The sequence below is a fragment of the Anabrus simplex genome, chromosome 3 (genome assembly GCF_040414725.1).
Source record: "Anabrus simplex isolate iqAnaSimp1 chromosome 3, ASM4041472v1, whole genome shotgun sequence".
NCBI classification, from domain to species: domain Eukaryota; kingdom Metazoa; phylum Arthropoda; class Insecta; order Orthoptera; family Tettigoniidae; genus Anabrus; species Anabrus simplex.
In genome coordinates, this window is record NC_090267.1 from 236,295,195 (window position 1) to 236,309,376 (window position 14,182).

The 14,182-nt window shown below is 38.8% G+C and overlaps 1 protein-coding gene across 1 annotated transcript in view; it reads left to right on the forward strand.

The window, feature by feature from the left end:
- Window positions 1–14,182, forward strand: part of LOC136866185 (mediator of RNA polymerase II transcription subunit 25) — a 370,114-nt gene that overhangs the window by 36,999 nt on the left and 318,933 nt on the right. The gene's annotated exons all lie outside the window — the stretch shown is intronic.

Genomic DNA, 14,182 nt, shown 5'->3' on the forward strand with positions numbered 1-14,182 from the left:
CACGCCATCTCTCCGCTGACCCTTGGAACATACCGCTTACTCATGCAGCTCGTCTTCTTTCTCCCAGTTCTTCCCAGCCCAAACTTTGCAACATTTTTGTAACGCTACTCTTTTGTGTGGAAATCACCCAGAACAAATCGAGCTGCTTTTCTTTGGATTTTTTTCCAGTTTTTGAATCAAGTAATTCTGGTGAGGGTTCCATATACTGGAACCATACTCTAGTTGGGGTCTTACCAGAGACTTATATGCCCTCTCCTTTACATCCTTACTACAACCCCCTCATAACCATGTGCAGAGATCTGTATCCGTTATTTACAATCCCATTTATGTGATTACCCCAATGAAGATCTTTCCTTATATTAACACCTGGACGGAACTTTCACCCCATCAATGCAGTCATTAAAATTGAGAGGACTTTTCCTATTTGTGAAACTCACAACCTAACTTTTAACTCCGTTTATCATCATACCAATGACTGCTGTCCATCTCACAACATTATGGGGTCATGTTGCAGTTGCTCACATTCTTGTAACTTATTTGTTACTCTATAGAGAATAACATCATCCGCAAAAAGCCTTACCTCTGATTCCACTCCTTTACTCATATCATTAATGTATATAAGTCCGGCTCCATGGCTAAATGGTTAGCGTGCTGGCCTTTGGCCACAGGAGTCCTGGGTTCGATTCCCGGCAGGGTCGGGAATTTGAACCATAATTGGTTAATTCCGCTGGCACGTGGGCTGTGTGTATGTGTCGTCTTCATCATCATTTCATCCTCATCACGACGCGCAGGTCGCCTACAGGAGTCAAATCAAAAGACCTGCATCTGGCGAGCCAAACTTGTCCTTGGGCACTCCCGGCACTAAAAGCCATACGCCATTTCATTTCAATATATATAAGAAAATATAAAGGTCCAATAATACTGCATTGAGGAATTCCCAAAATAGTTATTACAGGGTCAGATAAAGCTTCGCTTGCTCTAATTCTCTGAGATCTATTTTCTAGAAATATATCCACCCATTCAGTCACTCTTTTTTTGCCAGTAGTCTCCCATGATCCACCCTATCAAATGCTTTAGATAGGTCAATCGCGATACAGTCCATTTGTCCTCCTGAATCCAAGATATATGCTGGGCTATATTTTGCTGGAATCCTACAAGTTGAGCTTCAGTGGAATAACCTTTCCTAAAACCGAACTGCCTTCTATCGAACAAGTTACTAATTTTGCAAACATGTCTAATATAATCAGAAGGGGAATGCCTTCCCAATGCTTACATACAACGCATGTCAAACTTACTGGCCTGTAATTTTCAGCTTTATGTGTATTACCCTTTCCTTTATACACAGGGGCTACTATAGCAACTTTTCATTCATTTGGTATAGCTTCTTCAACCAAACAATAATCAAATAAGTACTTCAGATATGGTAACTATATCCCAACCCATTGTCTTTAGTATATCCCCAGAAATCTTATCAATTCCAGCTGCTATTCTTTTCAGCTTTTGTATCTTCTTGTAAATATCATCGTTATCATATGTAAATTTTAATACCTCTTTAGCATTGGTCACATCCTCTATCTGGACATTATCCTTGTAACCAACAATCTTTACATACTGCTGACTGAATACTTCTGCCTTTTGAAGATCCTCACATACACACTCCCCTTGTTCAATAATTATTCCTGGAATGTCCTTTTCTAAGGAACCTGTTTCTGCCTTAAAGTACCTATACATACCCTTCCATTTTTCACTAAAATTTGTATGACTACCAATTATGCTTGCCATCATGTTATCCTTAGCTGCCTTCTTTGCTAGATTCAATTTCCTAGTAAGTTCCTTCAATTTCTCCTTACTTCCACAGCCATTTCTAACTCTATTTCTTTCCAGTCTGCACCTCCTTCTTAGTCTCTTTATTTCCCTATTATAATAAGGTGGGTATTTACCATTCCTTTCCACCATTAAAGGTACATACCTGTTTTCACGTTCCTCAACAATTGGTTTAAACCCATCCCAGAGTCTGTTTATGTTCTTATTTACCATTTTCTACCAATCATATTTACTTTTTTTTAAACTGCTTCATATCTTCTTTATCAGCCATATGGTTCTGCCTAATAGTCCTACTTTAAAAACCTTCCTTTCTATCACATTTATTTTTAACTATGTCAAAAACAGCTTCATGATCACTAATACCATCTGTTACTTCAGTTTCTCTATTGAGCTCATCTGGTTTTATCAGCACCACGTCCAGGGTATTTTTCCCTCTAGTTGGTTCCATCACTTTCTAAATCAGCTGTCCTTCCCATATTAGCTTATTTGCCATTTGTTGATCATGCTTCCTGTCATTTACATTTCCTTCCCAATTGACATTTGGTAAATTCAAATCTCCTGCTACAATCACATTCCTTTCCATGTCGTTGTCCACAGAGCTGATTATCTTGTCAAATAATTCTGAATCCATATCAGCGCTACCCTTTCCCGGTCTTACACTCCAAAGATATAAAGTTGCCTATTATCTTAAGAAATGAGCTTTACACCTAGAATTTCGTGTTTGTCATCTTTAACTTTCTCATAGCTTATACATTCTTCTTTCACCAGAATGAATACTCCCCCTCCCACCATTCCTATCCTATCTCTACGATACACACTCCAGATCCGTGAGAAAATATCTGCATCCATTATATCATTTCTCAGCCATGATTCAACTATTACAATATCTGGTAAATTTATATCAAATTACTTCATTCCATTCCTTTACAATACTTCTATACAGTTCAACACTAACATTTTTATGTCATCCCTACTTACTTCCAGATCTCTGTACCCTTATCACTGCTCCCTAGACAACTCTGTTTCCCTGAATGTACCTCAGTATTAGCCTTCTAAACAAATTTCGTAACTTATACGTACCCCTGCGGTTTAAGTGAAGGCCATCTGAGCACAGATCCCTATCTCCTACCCACCCATTAGGATCTAGAAATTTCACTCCCAGTTTCCCACATACCCACTCCATAGTCTCATTTAAATCTTCAATCACCCTCCAGTCAGTATCCCTCCTACACAGTATTCCACTGATAACAATCTCTGCTTCCTTAAACTTCACCCGTGCTGCATTTACCAGATCCCACACATCCCCAGCTATGTTGGTACTTACACCAGCGTGCCTTACGTTGTTGGTACCAACGTGAAGCACTACCACCTTCTCCTTCCCCTTCTCCTTCTCTTCAACTTTTCTCAACATCTGCCTCAACCTAATTCCTGGATAACACTCTACCCTGGTTCTCTTTCCTCCACACACTTTCTCCACATGTCTTAACGATGGAATCCCCCATGACCAGAGCTTCAACCCTACCCACCTCATTTGATTCCTTCCCCTCCTTGTCAGCCCTATCTTTTCTGATAGCTGCAGAATCTGCTTCCTCCTCCTTTTTCTCCCTCCCATGACCCTGTTCCACCTGTCTTTTCCTATCCTCTACTCTACATTTCCTTTTCCTACCTTTTCCCTTTCTCCTACTCCCACATATCTCAGCAACAGTTCCTTTTTCCTCATCTTCCCTCTGTTGTTCTACATGGAGTGGCTCGTACCGATTTCTCACAGACACCTGTCCTGAATTCTGATCCTGAATAGAGCCCTTAGTTTGCAGTCCGTTTCCCCTTAGAACATTAGACCACCTCTCTTTTACAATTCCCCCCTTTCCTTCCCATCCCTCTTTTACGTCTTCTGTAACCTGTACATTGTTTGAGGGAGGCCTGCTTTCCTTCCTGTCTTCTGTGAGAATCCTAATTACCTCCCTCAAACTCTCCACACCCACAGTTCCTACACTTGCACTCCGTAGTCATTCTTTACAGGAAAAATAAAATAACTTGTTTTGTAAACAAAAAAATGAACTGAAACAAATAATAATCTAGGATAGTACTCAAAGATGACACGATAATGAGGTAATTAATATACTACTACATTACAGTACTACTTAGTCATAAGCTATTTTTATCCTACAACACCCTAACAGATAAAAACTGCTGTTAATTACTGAATACCAAAAGGAATACACAAGAATTACACAATTCTATACTGAAGTTAAGCCTATTGTAGTTACAACAATAGAATTTTAGTAAGAGAGTTTCTCCAGATACCTATAATATACTACACAAATATTTTACAATAATAAAATAAGCACGCTAATTTCTAATAAGATATTACTCGTATACTACTGTACAGTATATTACAATAGTTTTAAACTACGTTGAGACGTATCCTAATTACAATACCGGTACCGTATGTCACTACTAAGCACAAACAGAAATTAAAATTGCAAATTTGAAATTTGCACGAACTACTGTACGCAAAGATACCAACAAAGCTAAATGCTTAGACAGATTATTATTACTACTATACTGTAATAGATACACAGGAATATAACAGGTAAGATACTGTACTATCTAAATATACCGTATCTGCACTACAATTCTCAACTGAAATGTGGTTATATGATTTTTACCGCTGGTGGATTACTATTATTTTCCCTACTCCGCTGCACGGAGAATAAAAGTGTCCTTAACGCCTGGACTACGACACATCAGAAAACTGTGTCATGCCATGCAGGCACACCCATCCCATTAAAAATTAAAATGGTTCACAATTCCTGAATTCCAGAATTAAGATTGAACATTTTACATCCTTATTTATTAACTAGCTGATTTACCCGTGCTTTGCTATGGGTTTCTACATTGTATAAAGAATTCTAGGTTAGGTAGTGTACACGCGAGTAAGATGGTATTGAATTGCATAGCTCTGAACATTTCCCTAGAAACGTGACGGTGTAGTCAACAAACATCTTTTCTTATGTGAAGATTGTGTAGGCCCTCGTGCTTACCATCAGTCACAATCAAGAGGAGTTTTTATTATAATGGCAGACACTCTTCACGTGCCTTTTTACATTCTCAGAAAGACTGTCTTAGTGGTTTTCCCAACTGAAATCAACATAGGTCGTTACAATGATGCCAGTTAGAATGTCGCGATTAAAATCAGTGATCATCATCATCATCATCATCATCATCATTTCCCATTTTACATCTGTAGCCAGTTTCTCTCCACTTTCTTTGGTATTTCCACCACTCCTCCTCCACCACTCTGTCCCAGTCCAGGTTTCTTTCTATAATACTGCATTGGATTGTGTCCTTCCATCTCAATCATGGTCGTCCACGGCCTCTCCTTCATTGCATTTGCATTTCCATCACCTTTTTTTGACATTCTTTCATCACGCATTCGCTTTATATGCCCAAACCATCTCAGTTGGCTCTTCTCTATTCTATCATTCATTTTATCCACTCCAGTTTCTTCCCAGATTTTCTCATTCTTTAGTTGTGTCTTCTACTCTTCTGTATCATACTCCTCAAGAACTTCATTTTGGTTGCCTGTATTCAATTCTCATCCTGCTTTGTCATTGTCCAAGTTTCTGCTCCGTAATTTTTTATGGGTACGTAATACATCTTCTACATAGTTTCCTTTGCTTCCATTGGCACATCTTTGTCCCAGAACATGTTTCTTACACTACGATAGAAACAGCTTCCAGCTTGAATCCTCTTACTAATCACAGCATCCAGTCGAGCATTCTCCATTAATTCACTCATATGAAATAATCAAATGAAAAACTACATATTTTCTTACTTTTTACGAACAGTATTATGCTGCCGATCTAGCAGTCCAAAGTTCTAGAGCTAGAATGACCAGGCCGCAGACAGCCATGAGCTGTAAACACTCTTTAATTTCGAGGGTGGTTGGGGGAGATAATGTAGAATCCCAAGGCAAACACTATACCCTTTTACTCATCTGTTTAATAGGAGTGCCCGATGAGTTGGAAAGTCTTCACTATACTGGCGGGGGGAAAAACAATCTGACTTGGAGGTAAATTTTTCCTCCAAGCCAGAGGAGAAACCTCTTCGCTGCTAATTTCTAATAAAATGAATGTAGAATTGAATAAAAGTGAAGAGGAAGACACTTAAAAAAAAAAAAAAAAACAGCTCTTTTCAGGATTGAATTTTGAACTAATTAGTGAATTATGGTGCTATAATTTGGAATAGGACGAAATTGTAATTGTAGACCAGGTCATAAGCGAGCCTCTGCCATTATTCTGTTAAATGTGCACACTGATCATTCCAATGAGCGCTTCAGAGTAGGGATGGAATAGCTGGAATACTATGATGAACCAGTGTGTTACGTACCAGCAGTATCAGAAAATGTATGAGCCAGAGGAATGGCATGCTAAAGAAGAAAGTTATCTAACTCCCCAGCTATTTCCCGCAAATAGTCAGGCAGGCTATTATACTCGGTATGCAGCAGTAATCCCATCTATCGGAGATGAGTGGCAGCATAAGAGACAGAGAATATTACAACAAACAATGGTCAAGGTAATGTTATTGTCGATCAATTTTATGAGCTTTCGATAGTGTAGGCCTTCACATTTAGCTTTCTTCCGACTCTGAAACACCACTCCTAATATAGTCAGTACGGTAAAAGTGAATAAAACAAAAATGATCATAAATTATATTCTCTATAACTTTTGTTATGTAGTACTTTTCTATGGGACCAATAACATAAACATTTAAAAATTAAATTGTAGGTGCCTTTCCCTGAACTACCATTTCATCCAAGGTGAATAAAATTGTTTATAGCTTAGATTGTACTATCTTATTCTCAGACTCTATATACTGATTTTCATTAAATTCTGTTTACCCATTATCATAGCCGGTACGGTAAAAATGTATAAGACATAATGATCGGAATGATTTTCATTAAAATCTCTTCAGCCGTTTTCTCATGATGCGTGTACATACATACATACAGACAGAAATTACGGAAAATTTTAAAATGCATTTCCTTGTTACTGTTGCCGATACAGTAATAACCATTCTTTTCAAATTCTGAGCAATGTACAGACAAAACTCTTTATTTTATATATAGGTTTGTTATTAAGGCTAAAATCTAGCATTTTGTGAAACTTTCATACACAATCTCATTTACAATATGTATTTAAAATGAATGGTTTATAATCAATTAAAAATGCCTTAATAATTAGCCAGGTAATTATATTTTTGAACATATCATTTAGGGATTTTTTCGTGGAGATTAATTGAACTTTTAGCCATAAGTGAGGGGTACAGTGTCATAATAGTTTGAGAACCTCTTCCCTGCGTGATGCCAAACTCAATTGAGGAGATAATAAATGATGGGGTGAGTGAGTTGGCCTTGCGATTAGGGCCGTGCGGCTGTGAGCTTGTATTCGGGAAATAGTGGGTTCGAACCCCACTGTCGGCAGCCCTGAAGGTGGTTTTCCGTGGTTTCCCATTTCCTCACCAGGCACATGCTGGGGCTGTAATTTAATTAAGGCCACGGCTGCTTCCTTCACACTCCTAACCCTTCCCTATCTCATTGTCGGCGTAAGACCTACTGTACCTGTTGACATAGATTTTGATTCCCATAGGGAGCCTGAAATATTTGTCCCGAATGAGTAAATTTATCAATTATTGGAAATGAGACAAAGTCTCTCATAGTGCATTGGCACTGCTGGTGGCTCCAAGTAGCCTACGCAATGGCCTCCACGGTTTGCAATAGCCATGTGTCTTGGTGGGTGTGCTATTTACCAACTGATGAGCCCAATTTAGCACACTGGGGCGAAATGCTGGCAGCCAGGAGTGAGTTAGCTGGAAAATTGATAATGTCCAATAACAGACGCATTGTAAAGGTGGAATATTGACTTAACCTTAAAGTAGACACACCTGTGTCGGTGCAATGTAAATAACTTGAAAGAAAAAAGATAGTGGTATTGTCGATTTGTTTTACTGGCTACAAATGGTGACGACAGGATTTCACACTCCCGTAAATTTATTGTCCCAAATTTGTAGATTCTGTTCCTATTTCTATTAACTAGAATATATTTACAAGGCAAGCAGGTTTGAAAATAGATATTCCTGACAATTTTACAGAGCTGGACTTCTCGAATTAATATTTTCGAATGACTTTTATGGTTTTTAATAAAATTCATTTGCTATCTGTGTCTGTATTTCTTGTTTATGTACATGAGATTTTAGAACACTGTGGAGAACGCAAGGCAGTCTAAGACAATGAAAGAGCTAATTTCTATAATTCTGAAATGTATGATTTTTTAATAAAAATGCTTCCTCACTGTGAATATCCTCAACAGCACAAAACAAGCTGCTAAAGTTCTTCCAATGTTCAGTTCCTTCTATATATGCAAGCATTAAAACTACATACATACATTATCATTATAGACCGTTATGTCTTTCAGCGTTCAGTCTGCAAGCCTCTGTGAATTTACTAAACGTCGCCACAATCCTCTATTTGCAACTAGTGCTGTGGCCTTCTTTAGTTCTATACCTCTTATGTTTAAATTGTTAGAAACTGTGTCTAACCATCGTCGTCTTGGTCTCCCTCTACTTCTCTTACCCTCCGTAACAGAGTCCATTATTCTCCTAGGTAACCTATCCTCCTCCATTCCCCTCACATGACCTCACCACCGAAGCCAGTTTATGCGTACAGCTTCATCCATCGAGTTCATTCCAAACTTAGGCTTTATCTCCTCATTCCGAGTACCCTTCTGGCATTGTTCCCACCTTTTTGTACCAGCAATCATTCTTGCTACTTTCATATCTGTTACTTGTAACTTATGAATAAGATATCCTGAGTCCAATCAGCTTTTGGTCCCGTAAAGCAAAGTTGGTCTGAAAACAGACCGATGTAAAGGTAGTTTGGTCCGGGAGCTGACTTCCTTCTTACAGAATACTGTTGAACACAACTGCGAGTTCACTGCATTAGCTGTACTACACCTTGATTCAATCTCACTATATTACCATCCTGGGTGAACACACAACCTAAATACTTGAAATTCTACCTGTTCCATTTTTGTTTCACCAATCTGAAATTCAATTCTGTTGAATTTCTTACCTACTGACATCAATTTAGAAGGGCTAATTTCCATACCATACTCTTCGCACCTCTTTTCAAATTTCAAGATATTAGACTGCAAGCTTTCGGCACAATCTGCCATTAAGACCAAGTCGTCAGCATAGGCCAGACTGCTTACTACATTTCCACCTACTTGAATCCCTCCCTGCCACTTTATACCTTTCAGCAGATGGTCTATGTAAACTGTGAACTGCAAAGGTGAAAGATTACAGCCTTATCTAACCCCTGTAAGTACCCTGAACCAAGAGCTCATTCTACCATCAATTCTCATTGAAGCCCAATTGTCAACGTAAATGTCTTTGATTGATTTTAATAATCTACCTTTAATTCCATGAGTCCCCCAGTATGGCGAACATCTTTTCCCTTGGTATCCTGTCATATGCTTTCTCTAGATCTACGAAACATAAACACAACTGTCTATTCCTCTCGTAGCATTTTTCAGTTACCTGGCGCATACTGAAAATCTGATCGCGACAGCCCCTCTGTGGTCTGAAACCACACTGGTTTTCATCCAACTTCCTCTCAACCACTGATCGCACCCTCCCTTCCAAGACACCCGTGAATATTTTGCCTGGTATACTAATCAGTGAGATACCTCAATAGTTGTTGCAAGCCTTCCTGTTCCCTTGCTTATAGGTTGGTGCAATTACTGCTTTAGTCCAATCTGAAAGTACGTTACCAACACTCCATGCTAATCTTACTACTGCCAGGCTGAGTGGCTCAGACGGTTAAGGCGCTGGCCTTCTAACCCCAACTTGGCAGGTTCGATCCTGGCTCAGTCCGGTGGTATTTGAAGGTGCTCAAATATGACAGCCCCTTGTCGGTAGATTTACTGGCACGTAAAAGAACTCTGCGGGACTAAATTCCGGCACCTCAGCGTCTTCGAAAACCTTAAAAGAGTAGTTACTGGGACGTAAAACAAATAACATTATTATTATTATTATTATTATTATTATTATTATTATTATTATTATTAATTTCATCTTTCCTGCTGCTTTTTGAGAGTGGAGTTTATTTACCATCCTTTCTACTTCCTCAAGCGTAATTTCACCAACATCATTTTCCTCCTCCCCATGAGCTTGGTTGTTCACAACATCACCAGGAAGATTTCCTTTTATATTGAGAAGATGTTCAAAATATTCCCTCCACCTGTCCAGTGATTCCCTGGGATCTATTATGAGTTCATCTGAATTACCCAAAACACTGTTCATTTCCTTTTTCCCTCCTTTCCTAAGATTCTCTATTACTGTCCAGAAAGGTTTCCCTGCTGCTTGACCTAGCCTTTCCAGGTTATTACCAAAATCTTCCTATGACTCCTTTTTGGATTCAACAACTATTTGTTTCACTCTCTTTCTTTCATCTACGTACAATTCCCTGTCTGCATTGGCCCTTGTTTGGAGCTGTATCTGATAAGCCTTCTTTTTACGTTTACAAGCTGCTCTTACTTCATCATTCCACCAAGATGTTCGCTTTTTCCCGTCTTTACACACAGTTGTTCCTATGCATTCCATTGCTGTTTCTACTACAGCATCCCTGTACCCTGTATATCCTCACTGATCATATCCATGCACAGTACTTCTGTCTAATTTCCTTGTCCTGGAGATTTTCTATCCTTATTTGTTTGCAGACAGAATTCACTTTCTCTATCCTAGGCGTAGAGATACTTTGTTCACTACAGATGAGATAGTGGTCTGTGTCATTGAAAAATCCCTGGAAAACTCATATATTACTAACAGACTTCCGGAATTCGTAGTCGGTTACGATATAGTCTATTATGGATTTGGTACCCCTAGCCTCCCATGTGTAGCGGTGAATAGCCTTATGCTTGTAGAATGTATTCGTAACTGCTAAACCTATACTAGCACAGAAGTCTAGCAAACACTTCCCATTCCCACTAGCTTCCATATGTTCCCCACATTTACCAATCACCCTTTTGTATCAGTCAGTTCTATTTCCAACTCTCGCATTGAAATTCCCATTAGCAATATCCTATCCTTGCTGTTGAGCCTGACTGCAGTGTCACTCAATGCTTCATAAAACTTTTCAATTTCATCCTCATCTGCACCCTCACATGGTGACTACACTGAGACAATTCTCGTCCTAATTCCTTCAACTGCCAAATCTGCCTACATCATTTGCTCACTTACGTGCCTAACCAAAACTTTGTTGCGTGCAATGGTATTCCTGATAAACAGTCCTACCCCATACTATGCCCTTCCCTTTCTAACACCCGTCAAGTACACTTTATAACCTCCAATATCTTCCTCATTATCTCCCCTTACCTGAATATCACTTGCTCCTAGCACATCCAGATGCATCCTCTTTGCTGACTCAACCAGTTCTACTTTCTTTCTTCCATAAGCCTCATTAATATTGATAGCTCCCCATCGAATTCCATTTCGTTCGCCAAGTTGTTTCCAAGGTGTCTCTTGCCTGTCAAACAGGAGTGGGACTCTGTTACTCCCATAGGTCCGAGGATTGCTTAAAATGTTCTGAGCTCGGTAAATTCATGAAGTAGAATGCTACCCTAGTTATAGTCCAAGTGAGGATCTCTCCTCTAATGGGTTAGGAACCACTAGTTGGTTGCATTGCCCTAGCCATCTGAGCACAAAGAGGGCTACTACTCAGAATATGTCAGAGATGCCCACTCCCATTCCATAGCATCTGGTATCCCGACTCTCAGGACCACTTACTAGGCCACTCTGCCATTGCCCATGGTTCACGAACTAGGACGTGACTACAGTAACTCACACCATGAACCATAGCATTAAAAGAAATCCTGTTCTGCTATTGATGAAGTCTCAGCATCATGCGAGCTTAATATATTTCTACTGGCATAATTCCATGTGGTCAACTGTATTGCAAATCCTCTTTCCAAACATAGAACACATTGTGCTAATCAGTCATAAATAAACTAGCACGTCCCATCTTAGATCACAGTGCTTTTAGTTGTGCTGAAATACATGTGCCTGTAGGCTTAGTAATTTTTATAAAATATAATAAAACCTTGATAAGTAAATGTTAAATCAAGCCGTATATATTTGTAGAGAGAGAGAGAGAGAGAGAGAGAGAGAGAGAGAGAGATATGCATGCACAATATTACTAACACAATGACAGTTCAGTCCAGGAAGAATAGAGGTGAATAGAATAGAAAGAGGAGCCAAGAACAAACATGAAAACACAAAAGGACAAGGACAGTATTCACATCTTCTTAAACAACTGTCTGTGAATAGATTGGCTCTCTCCTCATCTTTCCCAGTTCTTCTACATCCATTTCTTCTTAGCCTCCAATTAGCTTATATTTGCTTCCCAGCTTCATCCGGGCAACAACACTAATTGAGGGGCCGTCTTGAAAGGTCTTCTGTTTTGACGCAAAAAAAGTAAGATGATAAGAATGCTGGATAAATGCCAGAAAAGGGTAGAAGCATAAGATAAAGATGAGTATAAGTGGTAAAAGATAAGAAACACTACTCTTCTCGCATCAAGACTGAAGATCTATCAAGATAGTCCTTCAGTGATCGTTGATGCATGCTAGCGGTCTGCAAACTACGCAGTTAGTTCGCTCACTCTCATTCGACTCAGTATCTTAAACATATCAGATGTAAGGCTTTTCAGGCGTTTGCTCTATTAACCAGCGTTTCGTCTTAGGTCTGACACTAGACTCGTCAGAGTGGGATGTGTCAGACCCTACCCACTGACGCTGGGTGTTTTTATATTGATATGTTTTTGACATGCTCTATTGGTGAAAAATATCTAATTCCCTCCATGGGAATTTAGAATTTTCCATTCTGTATCTTAAGTCGACGTGGGTTGGCTAGAGTTACGTAGTCTAAGAGAACGCCGCTGATGTTGCTTATGGGCAGTACCAACAAAGTTACAATAGTTGAAAAAAAGCTAGGTAAGGGGAGTGGCTGTCTATAAAATGTTGAGCACCTGCAAATATTATAATGAAATATGCAGTGAGCTTTATTCGTGGAAGAAATTTAATTAGAAATGTACTTACGGTACTACAAACACTGTAGCTAGACAAAAGATTTTATATAGAAATTAAAAAAATAAATCCACCTATTCAGTGCAGTATATATGACATTTAATAATAGTACAATAATTTAGACAGAGTTAAATGCTAAAAAAAATAATATTGTAATTAGACATAATTAATTATTATTTACCGGGCTAGTTGGCCATGAGGTTAAGGGCGCGCGGCTGTGAGCTTGCATCCGGGAGATATTGGTTTCGAATCGCACTGTCGGCAGCCCTGAATATGGTTTTCCTTGGTTTCCCATTTTCACACCAGGCAAATGCTGAGGCTGTATCTTAATTAAGGCCACAGCCGTTTCCTTCCAACTCCTAGGCCTTCCCTATCCAATCATCGCCATAAGACCTATCTGTGTCGGTGTGACCTAAAGCCGCTAGCAAAAATTATTATTTATAACCAACATATTAAATATTTGGACTTGTTGACATGTACTATTATTAAATGTCATATGTATTATATTGAATAGGTGGATTGAGCTTCTGTAATTTCTTTATAAGAAATTTTGATTGCTATAGTGTAAATCAATATGAATCAGATCATGAAGTTTATCACAAACATGCACCATTATTATTTTGTTTGTTTTAATACACATTGACTCAAGAGAACGTCATTTACCTTATCTGGGGTAAGCAAGCTCCTTTTGTCTCTAGTCAGGTAACCAGCTCAGTTGAAATTTCTTTCACTTGCTGCGCTGCAGGCTGGCCTAGACAATATTTTCTTCGCTAGCAGAGCAAGTCTTGGATATTCTGTGGTGCTGTTTCTCCACCGTGAAAGGGTATCATCATTGGAAAGGTGATATCACACTATTCCAAAGAAAAAGACTTAATTTTCATAATTTACAAATCCTTGTTTGTTGCATTAGTATTGTGACACCCTTAATTACGCAGTGTCAATGCCCCACAGTTGGGTGACATATAAATTTGACACATATTCAGTGGTGAAATTGGGGCTTAAATGTTCCATTAATGATTCATCTGTGCAATCAATTTCATTCATCCTACAGCAATCATATTAGACCTATTATGATAATAACAAATATGTACATCATTTACTTGTAATCAAATCAGCGTCATTATTAAGGTAGAATGTCATCAATAAATCTGTCATGTGGGTTTGATGCATACTCATATAAAGTATCCCGTTTCATACCCTCTCATATTATATTA